The 21,703-nt window shown below is 45.5% G+C and overlaps 1 pseudogene; it reads right to left on the bottom strand.

Annotated features, from left to right (window-relative positions):
• Positions 1 to 10,879: 10,879 nt before the first annotated feature.
• Positions 10,880 to 10,978, bottom strand: LOC129048114 (U6 spliceosomal RNA; annotated as a pseudogene).
• Positions 10,979 to 21,703: the final 10,725 nt, after the last annotated feature.

Raw genomic sequence — 21,703 nt, 5'->3', positions numbered from 1 at the left:
GAAAGAAGAATGTAAGTCCAAAGAGATAAGCAGAACTGGTTTTTTTAACAGCTCCACTATGTACTAGTGGGGACCTCAGACAAACCCCCTGAGCTTTGGTTTCCTCATCTGGAGTCATAGGCATACCATCATCTCTTTCTTGAGGTGGTTGAAATTGAATGAGCAGGTACCAAAGCTCCCAGAGCAGAACCTGGCACAAGGCGGGCCCTCAGTGCACCTGAACTCTCAGCCTCCTCCTTCTCTCTCTGCTCCCTCCTAGCTGTCACCTGGCTGGGCCCACGGAAAATGCACGCTCATCCTGGGCAGTGGTTACAAGGCCTGCTTGCCAGTCAGAATCACCAGGAAAACTGCTTTAAATTCACAGATTCCTGGGCTGTGCTCCCAGAGGTTCTAGTTCTGTTGATCTGGTGTGGGGCTCAGGGATGGTATTTTTATCACGCTGCCCAGGAGACAAGATGCTTAGCCAGACTTGGAAACTGATTCCCCAGAGGGTGCAGAATCTAGTGGAGAAGACAAAATGATATAAACTGTGTCTGCTTGGTAAGGTTTTTAAGAAGAGCACGGTGGTGCTCTGGGGGGAAGTATGGAAGTCTCCCAGAGAGGGTGAGATCAAGCCTTGAGGTAGAGTCAAAGGACATCCCAGACACAAGAACCAGCTATGTAAAGCCAGGAAGTGGCCTCTGTGCTGTCCCTGTAGGGGGTGGAGGGAGGCAAGTTTGGGGTTAAATGGGGAAGGCCCTTGAATGCTGAGCTAAGGAGTTTGGACTTCATCACATAGGCAATGGAGGCTCATCAAAGGTTGTTAAAGCAAGCAAGTAACGTGCTAAGAACTTGTCTTAGTGACTTAGTCAAACAACCCTGGCAGCAGTGTGGAGAATGCACTCTACAGATGTTAGGGATTGTCTTTGTTAAAACTACGATGATCCAAACAGCTTTATTTGGAAAATATACCCTTTATGTGATCCTCTACTCTGATCAAGGTGAGTGAAAGTACAAAAATAAGAATGTGGTCCAAGTGATAAGGTACAGAGACCAAAGCATTGCAATTGTGCCTTATGCTATGACTCAAGACAAACACATTTAAACTTCCAGCTTCTCATTTCAAAGTTGTTAGCAATTTTCCTTTAATAACCTTGTGTGAAACACAGGTTGAAAAATGGCAAAATTATTCTACCCAACTGAGAGGTGACCTCAGCTGCTCAAAAAACTTCACTGAATTTAAACCATAACTTTATTTATGTTTGACAAGGAATAGCAACAACAGGTCCTTCTTTCTTTTGGACAGCTACACATGATTCAGTATTAGTGACAGAAGAAATTAAACCAGAAAATGTCCCTTTTTGCAAAACAATTTAATGATGAAATCAAAAAGAGCTCTCGGCTTCCAGACCAGTTCACAAGTCCTCAGGCTGTTTTTGGTGCAGAGGAGATGAAATGCATGTGCCCAGCCCAGGAGACACAATGGCACTTGGAGGCTTTGCTATGGGAGACATTACAGATGGGGTGAGGGAGAGGGAAAGGGAGAGAGATACTGGTTAGAAAAGATTTACTGCCCTAGGCATGTGGAGGAGATGGGCAGCACCCAAAGACAGTTTGGCAAATCAGGGATTATTTGCAACACTGAGCCACCTCCCCCAGATGCCATGAGAACTGAAGCAGTGCTAAAGTGCAAACAAGGCACAAAGCCAGGCCTCCCAGGAGGATCACAACAACAACAGCCACAGCAGCAGCAACAGCAGGGGAGGGAGCTCCAGGGCAATTGTAACATTTTCCTTGAAAACATGCAGATTCTAAAGGAACAAGATAGGATTCTCCCACACTGAGACTCTCCCATTAGCTTAGAAAATAATGAGTTTTCTTTGAAAATAATAATCAAATTGACTTTTTCTGGTTATAAAAATATGTTTGTGGTAAAAATTCAGAAAAGGAAAGCGTGTAAAAATAACCCACATTGCCACCACCCAGCAATAAACACTCCTAATATTTTGAAAACTATCTAACATCTCTCTAGTCATACCTACCCAAAAAGATAATTTTTAAAAACTGAGGCCTTACTGTTTTTCCATTCAGTAATATATTATGGACATCTTAAAATTGATAAATATAGATCTACATTATTTTTTGTTGGTAGCATAATATTCAGATGTGAATGATTTATTTGAACAATCTTTTTTTTTTTGAGACGAAGTCTCGCTCTGTCACCCAGGCTGGAGTTCAGTGGTACTATCTCGGCTCACTGCAAGCTCGGCCTCCTGGGTTCACACCATTCTCCTGCCTCAGCCTCCAGAGTAGCTGAGACTACAGGCGCCCGGCTAATTTTTTGTATTTTTAGTAGAGACGGGGTTTCACCATATTAGCCAGGATGGTCTCAATCTCCTGACCTCGTGATCTGCCCGCCTCAGCCTCCCAAAGTGCTGGGATTACAGGCGTGAGCCATTGCACCCAGCCAACTTTCTGGTTTTTCACTGTGTGTATACATACACACATGCTTATCCAATTGTCTGTTTTGGATAAAGTCTAAAAATAGGACTGCTGTGTTGGAAGGCGAGACACAGAATAGACAGCTCCTAGCACACAACCACCTCTCCCTGTCCGTGCATTGTGGACACTGTACGTTGTGCCTGACCAGTGTCTAGTCCCCTCTTTCCCTGACAACAGACTGTAACGGGCAGAGAGGAGGACAACACCCAACTCAATTCACCTTCCCTGCGGTGAGGACAGGGCAACTCCACCCCTAGATGCTTGATACAAGCCTGGCCAATTGAAATGCCACAGCCTCCCAGTGCCAGCGATTGGCTCAGGGATGATCCCCTGACCCAGTTGAGTCCAGGAAAAGCCAGGGCCCAGGCTTGGGCTGGAGCTACAGGAAAGAAGATTGCTGAGTCGGCAGTAAAGATGATGGAGCCTGGAGCTGCTGCCAGTCACCCCGGGAGAGTGTTACCCAGGAATGAAGCCAGCACAGGCAGGCAAAGCTCAGGGAGAGAGAGAGAGATGAAAGAGAGACACACAGAGTTTTAGTCCCTGGACCCAAGCGATTTGGAGCCAACTTCATCTCTTAAATCTTTTAATTTTCTTTTCTTAAATCATTGTAGTTGTCTACTGTAATTTAAAACTCCTGGATACCGGGGGAAAAGTCATTCCCTGAGACTGGCCCCAGTACAGGGGCCTCTGCCCCCGGACCCTGGTTGCATCTAGTGATCTTTCCTGCCCTGTCATCGGCCTTAGCGACTGATCCCCGTCGGGACACTTAAGCGGAGCCGGGCGCAGAGACCCGAGCGCTCGGAGACATCCAGCCCCGGAGCCAGGAAGAGATGCTTCTCCCAGGTGCCTGCGCAGAGAGCCCGCAGCGGCCCGGGCTCAGCCGCTTCTGTGTCCTGAGATCTGATCACCCCATTTAAAAGGAAGCATGACTCGTCAATTAAGTGTGATGAACTCTGGAGTACAGAATAGAAACAACTTCATTTTTAAATATTTTCTGCTGGACTTCTCAGAGTCACTAGCATGCTAATCTGCATCAGAACTCTCCAAAGGCCCAGTGTGGTCAGTGTGCAGAGCAGGAGGCAGGCTCTGGGGCCGGCCAGCCCGCAGGCTTCCGGGTGAGAGTGCCAGGCAGTGCCTCGAGCTGGAGACCTCAGACAAGTCGCTTAACCTCTCGGTGCCTCCATTCCCTCCTTCCTAAAGCACCTACCTCATAGGGCTGCTGTGAACATTAGGTATGCACAGTGCTTGAAGGGCACTGGAAACAAACAGTCTGCAATAAATGCTAGCTATTAACATTTTAGCATTAACGTCTAGAGTGTCCTCTTTCCATCCTTGCCCCGTCTGAGGACTGCTGTCTTCCTGACTGGAATGCAAGCTCTTCTGCATTCTGTTTGCACTCGGATGTGTCTGGCCTCCACACTGTCCTCTTACGCCTGCTGGGGTTCTAGGTGGATGGGCTGCAGTCCCAGCGCCAGGATGGGGCATTCCTGTGGGGCTGCTCTTCTCCCCTGAGGTTTACTCAGGGCTGGCGTTCAGAGCACTTTTGTTTTTTCAGCCTCGGAATGTTGTTTTTTATTGGAATGGTGCACCCTGGAGTAACAAGAGTAAATGGAGGTGTTTGGCATCCCCGACCCTACACGCCATGATCTCTTGGGGGAGGAAGAGGCAAGTGGGCAAGAGATGGGGCTGTTGGCACTTGAATTACAGTTCAGAAGGACCCCTCTGTGGTGGTGGTCTTAAACACAAGACACCCTGCCTGTGAACTTCTGGCAAAGGATCCTTATTTTAAACAGCGTTTGTTTGGTTTTGGCAGGGCTGCATCCCCCCACACCCACCCCCATACCAAAATATGGAACAGTTCTTCCAGGGAGAAAATTCTTACCTCTTCAGACACCGACTTGATGCCCCAGAGCATCGCCCCCTGTGCAATAAATATGGAACTGGCTCCTTAAGAGTCACGTCCATTTCCAGGCATAGGTGTCCCAGGAGGCCTCCTTGCACTTGAGCCAATGGTGATGCCTCAAGGTCAAATCAAAGCTGAATCTTCTCATGGCCTAGCACTAGAAAAGTGGCCAAGTCAGGAGGGCACATTGCCCTCCTTTATCCTTAAGCCCTTTCTTGGAAGACCATCGGACAACATATTAGAATGCAAGAACTCTCCCACTGGGTGAGCACCAAAGACTGAGCAATGTGGTTGGCGGGCAGGCTGCGGAATGTTTCCTGTTATTCTGATATGAATATTTCTAATGTGGCTTTCCTCTGCTTGGCATTTGCCTGGATTCTTTCTCCATCTGTCTATTTTCCACTGTCCCGCGTTGTACACAAGGATGACGCGCTGTGGGTGAACATCACCCTTTGCTTCTACTAACTGCCTACTCAGCCACGTGCGGGACAGCAAAATGCTCCCAAGTGCAGCACAGGACAGGGTTCCTGCCGGGTTCCTTGTGCGCCACTACCTGTGATGCTGAGTGGGCATCTGGGGACCCAGAGAGGTCACTTTAATTCCCATGTTTCATCTTTCCCCTGTCAAATCGTGTCTGGGAGAACCAGGCCAAGAGATTGAGTTTGGGTGCTAAAATTTGGTTAAAAAATAAATAAAAGAGGTTAAAGAGCTAACTTTTTACCAAGTATGGCCTGATAACATTTCTCTTCCAAGACTTTTCCCAGGACTGAATTCCAATTTTTAAGCAAATATGTGGTAATTAGCACTCAACAGTTTACATGCATCTATCCATTGTGGAGCAGTGGGTGGGAGAGTGGCTAATAAAGAAACAGAAATCTGCAAATCTGGCTTTCACTGGTTGCTTGCTGGGACTGTGACCAAGACTCAAATACAAATAGCCAATTGTTATTCATAGAGCCTGCGGATTAAGTGCATGGACTGTGATGTCAGGCAGATCTGGGAGCTAATCTCAGGGCTGCCACTTATTAGCACATTATCTAACTTCTGTAAGCATTAAACGTCAGTTCCACACCTTCAGTATGGGGCAATAATTCTACTTCACAGGAATTTGGGGAGGATGGAATAAGAAAATCTACCTTATCTACTGTAAAGTCAGAGACTTGGTTCATGTGGAGACGTCACTGGGAGAATGAGGAGTCAGGCCTCACAGTGAAGGGGATGTTTTATATATCAGAGAAGGCTGGCATCCAGAATGTCCTGAGGGTCATAAAGGAGAAGCAGATAACTGAGTGGAGGAATGAACAAAGGAACCAAATGGACAGTTTTCAGAGGAGCATACTCAGGTGGCCATGGAACACAGGAGTGTTCAACCTCACTGACAATGGAAAATGCCAGGCAAAACACAGAGAGCTGCCATATACACCCACAGGACAGCTAATGTGAGGACAACTGGCAACATCCCATGTTGGAGAGAGTATGAAGCATGGGACTGTGAACTGGTGCAGCCACTTTGGAAAATGACTCAGCTTTGTCTATTGGAGTGGAGGATGCTGCACATGGCCTATGGCCCAGCAGTTCCTGTGGGCATCAGGAGGCATGTGCAAGAGTGTTCAGAGCAGCACTGTTACCATGAGTTACAATAACTGTAATCTGGAACTGGCTCAGATATTATTCAGCAATAGAGTGGAGAGGTGGATCATTTGTCATGCAGCAGAATGTTAAATAGCAATGAAGATGAATGGATCACAGCTCTATGCAGCAAGATGGATGAATTCCAGATATTGAGCAGAAAAAGCTGGACACAACACATACATCCCATATATTTGAAATTCACAAAATGCAAGACAAAATTCAACTTTGGAGATGCATATTTGGTGATTGGCAATCAAAAGCAACAGGGAAGTGATTACCTACATTTCATGAGGAAAGAGGGGCTAGTGGCAAGGAAGGGGGATGGATGTGATTTCTGGGATGCTCGCCATATAGCATTTCTTTTTTAATTTAAGTGATGGTATACCAATATTTGCTTTTAATAATTCACTCAATTGTGTGTTTTTGCTTTGTAAACTATTTCTGTTATGTGTGCGCCATATTTCACAATAAAAAGGCTAAAAAAAGAAAATGCAGGTGCACTGTATAAGTTCTCATTAAATGAGATACTTATTTGTTTCAAGAATATTAACCTGGAGATGTTTAATTAGAACTGCAAAACTAAATGAAGTGTTTCAAACTGGCAGCTTTTCTAGTTGTAAAAGTAAAGAGTGAGACATAAGGTGCCTGGCCCAAGAATGCATCTGGAGACACAGCCATGGAGCCACCTTTCCTGGAGATGTTAATCAAACTAGCAGGTTGCAGGCAAATGCAAGGTACTGTGCTCTGCAAGGCCACACCCAGCAGAGCCCAGGAGAATCACCTAGCCTGAGAGGCAAGAATTTCTGAGGGTGGAGACAGCATGGGCATTTTATTAAACCTCCCTGATGATCCTAACCTGCAGCCAGGATTGCGGAACCTGCACTAGTGCTGAGGTAGGAGGTGAAAGCTGCTGTCAGAGGCCCCCAAGGAGAACAGCTATCCCACGGGTGGAGCAGAAGGTCCTTTAGCAGACCCTGAGCTGACAGTTTTGTGCAGCAGGCTGAGAGGAGTAGAAATGGGGGCGGCTGATCCCCAACTCTGCCTCCTCTGAATGAAAAGTTGAGAGAAATTGGTTTCTTGAGACAGCAGCACTTCTGTGTTCATGAATCTGTCCCTTGTCCCTTTTAAGGATTGATCCTGGGATTAATTTTTCAAAGAAGGGCACTGACATCACTTGGCTCAGCATCATCCTGCATAGCAGGCCACATACTGGATGCACAGACACCAATGGTTGCAAATATGATTTTCAGACCTGAGAAATTCTGACTTTTTAACTACTTAAAAAAGAAAAGTTACAAGGCGTTTCAATGATACAACAATAAATGAAAATGCTGGTTTATACATTTATGAGTCTTTCTCAAAACACATATGCCTCTAGAGACAAAAGACATGGTATGAAATGAAGTTAAGAGAGACAGATCTCACGTGAGGGATGCGTGTCACACATCCCCCTCTCATCCGTTTATTGTGAAATACGGCACACACATCCAGGACCACAGGACCTCTGAGCAGGCTCATGATGCCTCTTCCCCTGCTGGGAGTGCAACCTTTCTGGACTGCTATAACCTACAATTTTGATTTTAATCACCCAGAGTTAGCGGCAGACTCCACAGATTAAAGGGCAGGATACCCAACAAGATTGCTCTTATTTCAGATGCCAGCCACAAGTTTTGAGATCCCCATGCCTCCCACATTTCTGACCAAATGCTGTAAGATCAGGAGGTTCCCATAACTCCCCTCAGTTTTAGTAATTTACTAGAATGACTGACAGAATTCAGGAAAGCACTATGCTTAGGAATAACAGTTTTATTATAAAGGAAGGTGCAGGAGGTTTATTATATTGGAGGTGCATCACAAACCACAAAGTGCCACTGAGCTTCAATGTCCAGGTTTTATCGGAGTTTCTCTGTGAAGGTATCATTGACTGAAACATTGGCCATGTGTATGAACTCAGCCTTCAGCTCTCCTCCCCTCCTTGGGGGCCAGGCTGGCTGAAAGCCCCAACCCTGTAATCACATGTCTGGTCTTTATGGTGACCAGCCGCATTCTGAGTCATCTTGTTAGGTAAACTAAGACAGTCAGATGACTCAGGAAATTCCAAGGATTTAAAGTCTCCCTCCCAGGAACTAAGTACAATGGCTAGTCAGATTCTTTATGATCCAACAAGCCTTATACTCTGGGATACCATGTCCAGAAAGAGAAAAATAGGATCCTGCCATCTCAAAGACAGCTTTCGTCTAAGAGCCATACGTAAGAGAGTATTTAAGCCAGCCTTGATATGAAACAGAGCTCTAAATAGAACAAATGCTCAAATTCAGAATGTTCTATATAAAGTAAAATGCTGTTAATTGGCAAGTGTGACGCTTCCTGCCACCCCATAGGCTGTGGGCTCATGGGAAAGATCCAAGCAGTTTGGAGAACACCTACCTGACCAGCACTAACCTAAGGAGTTTGTATAAATCTAAATTACAATGTAGCAATTTATAGTCAGGAATATTTTGATTAGGCAATTCAGAATCCTTGTACCAGCCTGTTAATGCCTTCTTCCATCTGCAGCAAAGCCAACAAGCAGAGCAAATGTATAAGAGAATGGTGCTCGGTGAGTGTGGAATTGGAGCATTGCAGAACACCACACATTCTCACTTTGGAGCCCTTTTCCAATACTCTGGGTGCACGACTTACCTTCATTTTCAAAACAGAATGTTGTCCTTAGATAGGCTTATCATATTTGTTTATGTGCAGCCTTACATATATCATGTTGTGTTTCCTTGAGGACACATCAAGATCATCTTGGTTGACCTTCACAGATTAACAAGTTTCTTTCAGTACATGTTTACCCTTAAATGTGAGAGTGAGTCATTGCTAAAAATGGTTTATCTCATATTCTTATCCAGTTCTGAATCAATTATGATCAGCCACTTTTAAAGGGTTAAATTTCTGAAGTTACCCCAGAATTTGGCCTGAATGCTTCTGTACATAGTATGAAGACTTCATCTGTTGGCATAATTAAAAAGCCGTCCTTCATTCTAGCCAATGTTTACTCCTCCAGGCATGTGTGACTAATTGCAGGCATTTATTACATGCTTAGTGGTCTGGGTGGTATGTCCTAAATGTTGTTTTCTTGATATTTGATTGTTAGTCGAAGCCTTTATACATCTTTCAGCAGCAGAGCATGAATAAAGAATGACGTTCCTTCACAATGGCACTAGGGTGGGCCCAGGGATTGCAGAGGAATTGGAGTGAGGGAGGAGGACAGAAGCTCACAAATACAAGGCTACTTCTGCCTCTGATGGATCTCAACTGGGTATGATTTGTTTGTTTGTTTGTTTTTGCTTTGTTTTGTTTTGTTTTTTGAGACACAGTTTTGCTTTTGTTGCCCAGGCTAGAGTGCAATGGCACAATATCGGCTCACTGCAACCTCCACCTCCCGAGTTCAAGCAATTCTCCTGCCTCAGCCTCCCAAGTAGTTGGGACTACAGGCATGCACCATCTTGCCTGGCTAATTTTTTGTATTTAGTAGAGACGGGGCTTCACCATGTTGGTCAGACTGGTCTTGAACTCCTGACCTCAGTGATCCACCAGCCTCAACCTCCCAAAGTGCTGGGATTACAGGCGTGAGCCATCACACCCAGCCTGTATGTTTTCATTTTCCAAGATTGTTAAATGAAATGGCAGCTGTTCCAGAGAGTCAAGCCCTGCAACTGAAGCAACATTTAGCTTCAATCACTCAGCACAGTGTCTGCCTCATAAGCTGATGTTTCAGAAGTGCTCTGAGAGCTGCCCACCCTGGGGTCTACAGGACCCAGAGTTGGACACATGGTTAATTGGCAGGCCTAAAATACCAACATGCCATGGACAGTCCAGTCAGGATGCTGTCATGAGGCCAGTGTGGTTTCTTTGGGAGCAGCCTTTCAGAAGAAGAAGAGATAATTTTTGTCAGCTGCCCTGGGAGCAGGCCGGGCTGCTGCATGTGGCAGATGGGGTGTTCCATCTGTTTTCTCTCGGGAGTGGTCCTGAGTCCTCACATGTCCCGTGACAGACGTGCCTCAGAAAACAGTGCAGTACATAAGCGGGTAGAATCACCAGAGACTCCAACAGAAATTAGTGCAGGCCTTAGTGAGCCCTGAGTCAACGACCCGTGCACAGGATCTTCCCCCATTGGCAGGTGCAAACCTCACTGAGGCACAAACTCAACACCATGCCCAAAACAAGCACCTTTATCCATCCTCCAACCCCTTCTCTCTGTGCTTCCTGCCCCAGTTACTGGCACCACCGTCCACCCAGAAACATGGAGATCCATCCCAACGAGTCCCTTCTCTCACCCCCAGAGCAACCCATCAACAAGTTCAGCCATTTGTTCTCCAACTTTTCTCAAATCTACCCACTTTTCTACATCTCAACTCCAGCACCTTACTCCAAGTGACAGCCATCTCTCTCCTGAACAACTCTGACAGCTTTCTACCTGGTCAGCTACATTCACTGCCCCTCCAACCACTCTCACCCTGGTCCAGGGGGATTTTTTTAACATAAATTATGTCACTGCCTTAATAAAAGCTTTTCAGTAATCTTTCACTGGCCTTGAGACAAAGACCTATAACCAGGTTCTGCAATTCCAGTCTCATCTTGGGCCACACGCCACCCCATGAATCTCAGCACACAAGTCCTGGCTGCTGGGTTTCCTCTCAGTCCACTAACACTTGGAACTGATGCTCCCTCTGCCTGCAACGGGGCTTTTGTAACTCCACCCATTCTCTCTTTTTAAAAATTGTGATATATATTATAACATACATAACATAAAAAGTACCAGTTTAAGCACTGTAAGTGTACAGTACAGTGCCATTTAATGCCTTCACATTCTTGTGCAGAAATATGAAACGCTTCGTGAGTCCTCCTTGCACAGGGGCCATGTGAATCTTTCCTGAATTGCTCCAATTTTAGTATACATGTTGCCGAAATGAGCACCCTATCCGCTTTTGTCTAAAAACTTTGACTCATTTTTGGATTTTGGCTTAAAAGTCACTTATTCAGAGAAGGCTTCAAAAACCAGGCTCAGTGCCCCATCACTCATCGCCTTGGCTTCACAGCACTTGGTGGCAGTGATGTGGTGGTCGGATTGGTGTGTGTTCCTCTTACTAGACTGCAGGCTCCATGCAGGCAACACTCAGGCCTGGAGGGTGTAAGGCACATGGTTGGGTTCCATATATCCTAGTTCAATGAACAATGCTTGAATGAATGAAGAAATGCAGTTGTACCCACAGTGAAGATGACCCTTGACATCATTATAGAAAATCATGTGGTTCTATGGTGTCTTAAAAGCTATTCCAGAGTAGGATCTTGGCTTCACCTTTCGAAAACCAAAACGCATAGTGAAGTGTCTTTTCTCCCTTTTCTCAAACAGAAGAGCAATTTTCCTCCAACCATTAATTTGGGCTTCATCTCCTACAAAAGAGGAAGCCACCTGGTAGTTTCTAAATGGTAGGTTTTCCATTGATTTTGTTCATCAAAGTTTCAAAACTAGCTAATCTAGAATCAGACTTCTGAAGCAGTTTGTAATTTCTGAAAGCTAATGTGAAGTGGAACGTCTTTTTTTTTTTTTTTTTTTTTTTTTGAGACAGAGTCTGACTCTGTTGCCCAGGCTGGAGTGCAGTGGTGCGATCTCAGCTCACTGCAAGCTCTGCCTCCTGGGTTCACACTATTCTCCTGCCTCAGCCTCCCGAGTAGCCGGGACTACAGGCACCTGCCACCATGCCCTGCTAATTTTTTATATATTTTTTTTAGTAGAGAAGGGGTTTCACCGTGTTAGCCAGGATGGTCTCGATCTCCTGACCTCATGATTTGCCCACCTCAGCCTCCCAAAGTGTTGGGATTACAGGCGTGAGCCACCGCGCCTGGCTGGAGCTTCTTTTACAGTAAGATACTCAGCCCGATCCTCCCCACCATGTCTGCAGAGAAGCACTCTCTCACCCATCGGGGATTGAGTGTGGAACATGCAGATGGGTCTCCCTGGAACCGGAAGTGTGTCTGCCCCCACCAAGTTCATGAAAAACTCAGTCATGCTGGACTCTAGGAAGCCCTGCTATGGGGCCAGATGGGGTGGATCTAGGATTTCATGGGACCAAAGACTCAACCCAGAGTTAGAGCAAGAATAGGTAACATTCACTCATGTGACCATTCACACTGTGTTACTTATAACACCAGGAGTAAGAGATGAACCTCATCTGCATCCACAATAGCATCCTAAGGGGATAACATTCAGAGGTCAAGCAGCTGGCCCAAGAGGCTTTCAAGGAGTGCTGGGCCAGATTTGTTATCTGATTTTAGTACTAAAACTCTTGTGCTTTTCACTCCACTTTGCTCCATATGGCATTCACCACTGCATTTTTAGAAGCAACTTCCACTATAATGGCACCCTCAAAGTGGCATAAAGATCTGGTCATTTGCACCATGGGCAAAGCCATACGAAGTAGAAAGATGTGTGCCCTATGACTGTAAGGCCTTTTAATGTGACTGAACACTCAGATTTGACCACACAATCTGTGGTTGTTCAGCGTGTGTAGACTCTCTGACTGATCAAAAGCCTGAGAGGAGGCAGCACATGATGAGCAGGACTACCCGGTAATGCTAAGCCCCTAAAAAGTCCTGGTCCCATGAGCCGTGCCCCAGGCTCTGCCACGACTGTTAGGAGTGTCTTGTGTAAACACCATCTTGAAGCTGGAGTCTATTTTGGCTTTCTGCAGTTTCACTTAATCTTGAGGGGAAAAGCAAGGATGCCCTCTGCCTCCATGCATAGATTCCCATAAGCTGGGTCCCCTGGGCTTCCTCTAAATCCTGCCTGTCCCCACCCTCCTCATGGAGATCCCAGTGAAGAACACGCTAATCTCTTGGAGCAAGTGAGGAATGAAACGCATAAGTCTCCCACTGCAGGATCAGGGCATGCTGAGATAACCCCTCCAGCTCTTGGCCCAGGAGGTGATAAAAGAGACACCTGCCATGAAGTCACCAGCTGAAACCTCCACCCTTGTCCCTCAGCACCCCTGTCCAGCCTTGGCCCTCAGCATCGCCGTCCAGCCTTGGCCCCACTGAGCCAATGGTTCCAGTGACCCTAAACATCCCACAGTTCCATATCTCCCATCTCCCCATGAGGCTTCCCTGCTTTCTGTCGACAAAGCTGCCTTTCATCACCTCTGTGGCATGTTCCCCTCCATGCACCCTCCATGACCCTCGCCTCCTCTGCCCTTGGCCACAGCTCGTTCCCCTCCATGTCAGCTGTCAGACTCCAACTGCAGCAGCCCTTGAGGCACTCAGCTTTATTCACACAGCAACACAAACACACATCCCCCCAAACTTTTGTTCTCTGCCTCCTTTTAGGTTTTCCAAAGCTCCTTTGTTTGAAAAAGAAATCTTCCCAGGACTTCCTCATCTTACCTCCATAGTCTCATCTTCCGCCAGATTCCAAGAAGACTTCAAACCATTTGGAGTGTGGGGGAAGTGTTTTATAATGGTTTCTGTTCTTTTCGTGATTGCTAAAAAGTCATTTTCACCATCATTGTAATTATTATTTACTCTTGATTTCCACTCTGATCCCTACTTATACAATTATTTCTCCTGACATAAAAACCTTCTGCTTTTGTATCCCTTTAAATTAATGGTTTTATTGTTGAATCTTAACTTTGTCCCCTTAAGAATAGTTTCCAGTGAGTTCTGCATTTTACAGCCTGTACCTGCTCATTTTTCCTTTCAGGTGTGTGTTTTCTCACATGATGACTTCACATGAGGACACACTGTAAGTGTAAAGGCATCCAAGAACATGCTATGCTTGGGGATCACATCTCCCTGAGGCACAGAGGACGGCTCTGTTTGTTCAGGTATTTATTCCTATTCATTGACTCTTCCTTGCTCTTCGGGCAAAATCGATGCCCTTAGAAAACCACCAGAGGACCAGGCAGAGTGGCTCGCGGCTGTAATCCCAGCACTTTGGGAGGATGAGGTGGGAGGAACCCTCGAGCCTGGGTGGTCGAGACTGAAGTGAGCCATGATCGCGCCACTGCACTCCAGCCTGGGTGACAGAGCAAGACCCTGTCTCAACAATAACAACAAAAAGAGCCACCGGTGGTTGTAGAGAAATGCTAATGATTTTTTAAGGGGAAATTCTTAAGTGCAACTAATCCATTATCAGGTGCTTACTTATTTCTAGCACCTATAGTTTAAACAATTTTATTATTATTATTTTTTTTTTTGAGAGAGAGAGTCTCACTCTGTCGCCCAGGCTGGAGTGCAGTGGAGAGATCTTGGCTCACTGCAAGCTCCGCCTCCCAGGTTTATGCTGTTCTCCTGCCTCAGCCTCCCGAGTAGCTGGGACTACAGGCATCTGCCACCGTGCCTGGCTAATCTTTTGTATTTTTAGTAGAGACAGGGTTTCACCGTGTTAGCCAGGATGGTCTCGATCTCCTGACCTCGTGATCCACCCTCCTCGGCCTCCCAAAGTGCTCGGATTACAGGCGTGAGCCACTGCGCCCGGCCCCATTTTACTATTAAAATTATTCATGACCATGCATTTTAGAGGGCTCACTTAACAAACTTACTGTTGAAATTGCAGAAGTGGAAAGGTGGGAAAGCAGCATTGAGGAGGAACAGCACATGGAACTGGAAGCAACCATGCAACTTTCTTTAAGCTAATCTGAAAGGGCAGTGCCCAGCTACAAAGTTGGGCATTGTGTTGGGAATTAACTTGTCTTTCTGTACTGAGTTAAATAAGGAGAAGGGTTGCTGTGCTCTTCAATGTAGAGCGTTTGGTGTTGGGGGGGGGGGGATCTGAGTCTTCTAACAACAGCAACACAGGCTCTTACCAGTTCCTAAAGTGGAAGATGCCCTCAGCCCAGCGGCCAGCATGGGAGGCAGCTGGAATGATGGGGATGCTGTTCTCATTAAACCCTCTGTCATTTGGTGAGTTCAAACCTGACTTCCTACTGCTTCAAGAGCATAAATCAGAAGAGGATTTATAAGGACTTGACATCTAGCTTAGAAGAACAAAGTAGTATAATGAGACCAATATACAACCATTCAGAGGCTTTTCCTTCTTCCTTCTCACACTGTCACTTTGGCAAAAGAGGCCTCAGTTGTCATGCTTGGTTCGCTATCCTGGGAAAATTCCTTAGAATGTCACTTTCTTATGGCTGCTGCATTCTTAGTATTTTATTCCAAAGTCACCCACATTCTCCAGATGTAGAAGCTTTGGGGCCCAAAAGTGAAAAGGGGCATCTAGAAAATGAACAACATAACATTACTTGCATTTTTACATGTTCAGGACTTGGTATGTTTTAATTTACATAATGCCTTATATATAGCACTTGAAGCTTGTTTTGCAGAGTAGAATAAAAGATATATAAAACTTTTAACATTTCAGTCATTCCCAGTCATGAAGCATCCAATTCAAACATAATCACTAACTCTGAAGACAAAGATTATCCATGGCTGTGTAACAAATTACCCCCAAAACTCTCCAGCTTAAAACAACCATAAACACTTATTACCTCTGAAAGTTTTCTGTGGGGCAAGGATTTATGAGCAGCTTCCCTGGGTGGTTCTGGTTCAGGCTGTCTCATGAGGCTACAGTCAAAAAGTCAGGACTGCCGGGGCCTGATGACTTGAATGGCTAGAGAATCTACTTGCACATTGGCGAGCTCACACAGCCAGCACATTGCTGCTGGTTGCTGGTGTGAGACCTCAGTTCCTCATCAAGCGTGCGTCTCCCCAAGGCTGCTTGAGACTCTTCATGTCATGGCGGCTGCCTTCCCACAGAGTGGTCGCCCTGGCAGACACAGAACCAGGTGGAAGCTGCATCCTTTTGATGGTCTAGTCTCAGAAGTCACATGGCCTCACTTCCACCACCTTTATTCACTAGCGGTGAGTCACTAAGTTCAGCCCATATTCAAGGGGAGGGAGTTACGGTCCACATTTTGAAAGGAGGAGCATCAAATAATTTGCAAACATGTTTTGAAACCATCAGTGGTTATATTTTCATGCCAATGATTTTAAACATTATAACTTATTTTGAAGTACATTTATACCAAGTAACATTCACAAACCTTAAGTGTAAAGCTTAGTGACTTTTCACATGAGTAAATGCCTGTGTAACCATCACCTAGATCAATATATGGAATGTTTTAAACACCTCAGAAAGTTCCATCATGTGAATCTCTGAATTTGAATGTTTTGTGTACACAGTTATCACCTGCAAATAAAGACAGCCTTAAGTTCTTCCTTTCTAGCCTTTGTAACTTTCATTTATTGTTGTTGACTTACTGTACTACCAAGGTTGAATAGAGCTGGTATGAGTGGGTATCCCTGTCTTGTTCTCAACTTAGGGGGAAATGTGTTCAGTATTTCATTGTATTTATCTGTAGAGTTTTTAATAGATAACTTTTATCAGATTGAGAAAGCTTTCTTCTGCTCCTAGTTTGATTGAGCTTTGGATATAGAAAAGTAAGTAGAATCACGACTCGCAATTTTGCTACTTCATCATAGCTTTAAGCATTTGCCAGAGTACTGTCTTTAGCTGTGAATGTTCTTTATCTAATTTATAAAAAAGAAAATTGTGCTAGGCCTACTCATGGAAAAATATTGTCCAGGCAGTCTTCAATCTCCAAATACGTTGATCTTCAAATGTGTATGTTTGTCAGTTCCTTGGGAATTGTGAGACTTTTTCACATGAAACCTTAGTTCTGCTCACTGCTTCAGTATTTAGGTCAATTCCAAAAGTCTATTTAATTACCTTATGCCCGAAGTATGGCTCTGTGCTATGGTGGTGGGGAGTGGGAGAGGGGTTTTGAAGAGAAATGGAAGGGAGGAGAGAGAAGAAGCCTAGGCACCAGCAGCACCAGGTGCAGCAGCATACAGAGAGTACAGTTCTCACAGCCAAAGACTCACAGAGCCACCCCAAAGCTGGGTGTGGCTGACATTTGTGAATTGGCGTTCTGTAACTCAGGGCTCTATAAATCTTGCCACATGTGGTGAGAATTTTTAAATATCTCAACACCCAATTCACATGGCTTTAAAAGCAATAAATTTTAAAACAAGAAAGTTTGAATGGCACTGACAAAGTGTCCTCAGATTCCTTATCACATTTACTCTTCAGTGCAGCCCTGTGAGGTTCACATCCAGGTCTCACGGTGGAGGACACTGAGGCTGGGAGACGATCCGGGTCTTGCCAGAGGTGCCACAGCTTGGCTTTGGTGCCCAGGACTGAGCCATAACTTAGGGCATGCGCTCTTTTCATTGTATTGTGTTGGCAACGATTGCCTAACAACTTTTTATATGGTTTTTAAAAATGACTGCAGCAGATGTGTCTGTGCTGAATGTAACTTAAGATGTTAGTTTGCTTCACGTAAACTGAAGCAGCTCATTCTCGGTCCCCAGCTTTTGGTCACAGTGCGTTTAGCCATTTGGCTGAACAAATGGACTGTTTCTTCCTCCTCCTCCTCTCAGCACATTCACCTTTTCAGCACAGAATTTTATGAATTGTGCTCCAGTTGTCCAGGTATAAGAGAGGGAGAAATCTGGAGAAGGAATACTAATTCTATAACTTGGCAAAGACTATCTGCCGTAAGCCTAATAGTCAATGAAAACCACTGAGCATACACATTCCATTTACATTTCCCATCGCCAAGTGCAAGGCCCTGCCTTGGGAACTTTTAGGGCCATAACTGTGGAGTTTCAGAGCGCAAGTCTCCATTTACTAGTTAGTCCTTAATGTAGATGTTTGGACCAATCTTGTTTTTAAAGTGGCAAAACACACACCAGAACACTGTCGAGCATACACGTTTTGGATGTCAGATTGATTTTCAGGCAGGCAGTGGTCTGCAAAGCTGGAGAGGAGTGGCCCAGTGCAGTGGCTCACACCTGTAATCCCAGCACTTTGGGAGGCCGTGGCGGCTGGATCACTTGAGGTCAGGAGATGGAGACTATCCTGGCTAACACGGTGAAACCTCGTCTCTATTAAAAATACAAAAAATTAGCCGGACGTGGTGGCAGACGCCTGTAGTCCCAGCAACTCAGGAGGCTGAGGCAGGAGAACCGCGTGAACCTAGGAGACGGAGCTTGCAGTGAGCCAAGATTGCGCCACTGCACTCTAGCCTGGGCGACAGAGTGAAACTCCGTCTCAGAAAAAGAGGAAAAAAAAAGAAAAGCTGGCAGAGGAGCTCCTTTGGATAGAGGACACTTCAACGTTGATGGGGGCGGGGTTCCCCAGCTCCCTCCAGAGTGAAAACCCCGTGCACCACAGGGCACTTCCGTGAGCCGGAGGAGAATGGCACCAGGGAGCAGCAGGGCCTGGCGAGCCCATCACAGAGGGAGCCTGCGGTTTCAGTGGCGACCACAGATCCGGCTGAAGGGCTGGTCCAAGGGCAGCTGGCTCTGCTGGGTGTGGCCAGCGTCTCTGCAGGGTACAGACCCAGCAAGGGGGCAGCAGGGCCCTCAGCACTCACATAACAAGCGCTGACCTCTGGGGAAGGCAGACTCACATTTCCTCAAGGTTTTCTATTTGCACCAGATGAACTCAGTGTCAAATATGAAAGGGCATCTTTCCAAGGGCCATTAAGAGAGTCTCGTTTACTGTGTAAACAAGGACAGAAGGCATCAAAGCCGGCATGCCATTATTCCTTGGCTTCTGAACGTTCGAGTGGAACTGCTTGTCCCGTGATTACTGTTAGCATTAAAATATTGGTTGGATTGTCCCATGAACATGAAAGTTTACAGCAAAGAGTGATTTTTCCAAAAGAGGAGCTGCAACAGTATTTGAGTTCCGCTTCTACATCCTTAATTTTCTGAGGTTCCCTCAGAAAATCAGCAGAGTGGGTAGGATTCAGAAGGCTTTTTCAGGGCTTCGATTAATCTGAATTTTTTTTTTTCAGCCCCCTTAGAGATTTATTTTGAAGTGCCCCCGCCATGACTTTTCTGCCAGCCTGTGTGGCTTTCAAACCTGCCCACCAAGTGTTTAGGGGTGAGTCATTTTCCCACAGGTAGGAGGGTAAGAAGAGTCTCTAGCCCCCACGGGGAGGGTCAAGAGAGCAAACACGAGAGAGGACTTGGTCCTTACCAGAGGTCGCCTCCAAAAAAGTGAGGTGTTCCAGTGATCATTCCCTGACCGATGACTTCCTGAGCTATTTTCTCCAGTAAACAAAGTCTCTATGATATATCATAGGAAATGAATTTTAGACTTTCTTTCACCAAACATTTCTTTTATTGTTTTCCAGTAACATTTGCATTGTTTTACGCTGATCTCATCTAGTCACCATTTGTGACATTTTTTCGAGCCTCGGTTCACCTTTTTTTCATGTCCCCTTCTGGTCCTTTGAGATGACAATTTCAGAATTTTGCCGTTCTGCTATGAGGCCTGTGTCTATTTGCGTGAGAAGAATTCCATGTGGAGGAGGTGAGGGCCCAGTTGTTTGCTTTGGAGAAGCCCATGACTGTTCATTCGTCTGAGGCGCTGCCTATGCCAAGTGTATAGAGTACTTTCATGTGACATGTACAGCTCTTCCAGCTGAGCATAAAAGCAGGCTCCTCACCCTTTTATCAAATAATTAACTCAGAACTTTAACCAAGACAGATACAAGTATCTTAAGACCTGAATTTATTTTTTAATTTACTAGACATTGTGTTTTGTGTACTAATTACAGTGTATAATTAAAGAACAGTGTAGGGTTGGCTAACATAGAAGGTGGTTAAACTCTGGTGCAGAATACCCTCTCAGTAAATTTTTAAAGGGCGTGGGTTGTGGTTGAGTGATATGGAGAAAAGTCCTGGCCTTTGATTCCTATTACTACTTCTCATCTCTTGCTCTTATTTACTGTTTTGGGCTGTTCATGAAAGGGATTTTTTTCTACTCCCCGGCTCTTGCTCATAGATAATTCAATAATAGTTAAGTCATAAGTATCTTAAATGAGAAAAGTTTATTCCTATTTAGATTTCTAATTACTCCGCAGAATTTGAATTCCACATAATTTGAGATTGCTTTAAGAATCCACTAATAACCAATGCTGGAGTGCTCTCTCATCACTAATAATGGGGCACTAAATGTCAAATGTTCATCTAGTGATTTATGCTTATTTCACAGCTTTCCTTAATTGCTTTTTACATAAATCTGAGAAATAGTGATTAAAGTATTGCAGGCTTTGGCACATTTATCATTAGCTTGTAGTATCTTCTGATACAGCGTTATATGCTTGGCTAACAGAGACGAAGCAGTGCTTTAGTCACAGGGCTTGCCCTGCCGTGGAGAAGGCTCTGTTCCCAGAAGGGAATGGCCAGTGGTGCAGACTGTCCCTGTCTCAGAAGAGCCCATCCATTTCCTGGGAATTCGTAACCCACAGCAAGAAACATCACCTTCTAATTTTCCTATGGGATCATACCCACTAGATACAAATGATAATGCAATATCCTTTGCTGTTTTAATTTTTAAAATACTGAATGCTCAGGCTGGGCGCAGTGGCTCACACCTGTAATCCCAGCATTTTGGGAGGCTGAGGTGGGTTGCTCACAAGGTCAGGAGTTCGAGACCAGCCTGGCCAATATGGTGAAACCCTGTCTCTACTAAAAATACAAAAACTAGCCACGTGTGGTGGTGCACACCTGTAATCCCAGCTACTTGGGTGGCTAAGGCAGGAGGATCACTTGAACCACGGAGGTGGAAGCTGCAGTGAGTCGAGATGGTGCCACTGCACCTCAGCCTGGGTGACAGAGAGAGACTCCGAAGAAAAAACAAAACACTGAATGCACGAGAAATGGGATCAGCCCCTCAGTTTCTTCTCATACTTTGGCCCTAAAGCCCTGGTAACTGTGAAAACTGCTTCTGAGGATGGAATGAGCAGGATCTTTGAACTAAAAAGCACTAGCAAATGTGTGGTGTCTGCTCTGTGGCATTCTCTTTCTGAGAACGTGTCCTCCTGCCCCAATCTGGCTGTCTCTTGTCTTGGAGGGTCATACAAGAGGTGGAGGGTCATGGAAAGAATTGGTCCCATCTTTATAGATGTTCTTTTTCCAGAAAATGGGTAAAAACTATGGTTTTTTTGGTTTGTTTTGTTTTTGAGACAGAGTCTCACTCTGTCACCCAGGCTGGAGTGCAGTGGCGTGATCTTGGCTCACTGCAAGCTCTGCCTCCCGGGTTCATGCCACTCTCCTGCCTCAGCCTCCCGAGTAGCTGGGACCACAGGTGCCTGCCACCATGCCCGGCTAATTTTTTGTATTTTTTTTTTAGTAGAGACAGGGTTTCACCGTGTTAGCCAGGATGGTTTCGATCTCCTGACCTTATGATCCACCCACCTCGGCCTCCCAAGTGCTGGGATTATAGGTGTGAGCCACCAAAAACTATGTTTTTAAACATCCTGGAATGATAATTCATAATGGAATGGAGAAAAGGGAAAGAAAGGAAGGAAGGAAGGAACGAAGGAAGGAAAAAGACAAGGAGAGAAAAAAATAAGTCGTATGCACAGCACCCATGGAAATATCTGAATCAGCAGCAATGCCTTGAAGCTCTTCAGAAATCTTCTCATTCCCCAATTAGAAACAGACCAAGAGGTCTATAAGAAAACTCTCAGCCTTCATTCTACAAGATCATCACCAGGCATGGCCCTTGCTAAGCCAGTGCTGGGGAGGAGGGCATGAGGCTGGAGCTGGGGCTCTGCTGTGGAC

Source organism: Pongo abelii, chromosome 13, assembly GCF_028885655.2.
Source record: "Pongo abelii isolate AG06213 chromosome 13, NHGRI_mPonAbe1-v2.0_pri, whole genome shotgun sequence".
Taxonomy (NCBI): Eukaryota; Metazoa; Chordata; class Mammalia; order Primates; family Hominidae; genus Pongo; species Pongo abelii.
The sequence above is the reverse complement of the archived record's forward strand: the minus strand, read 5'-3'. Positions and strand labels throughout refer to the sequence as shown.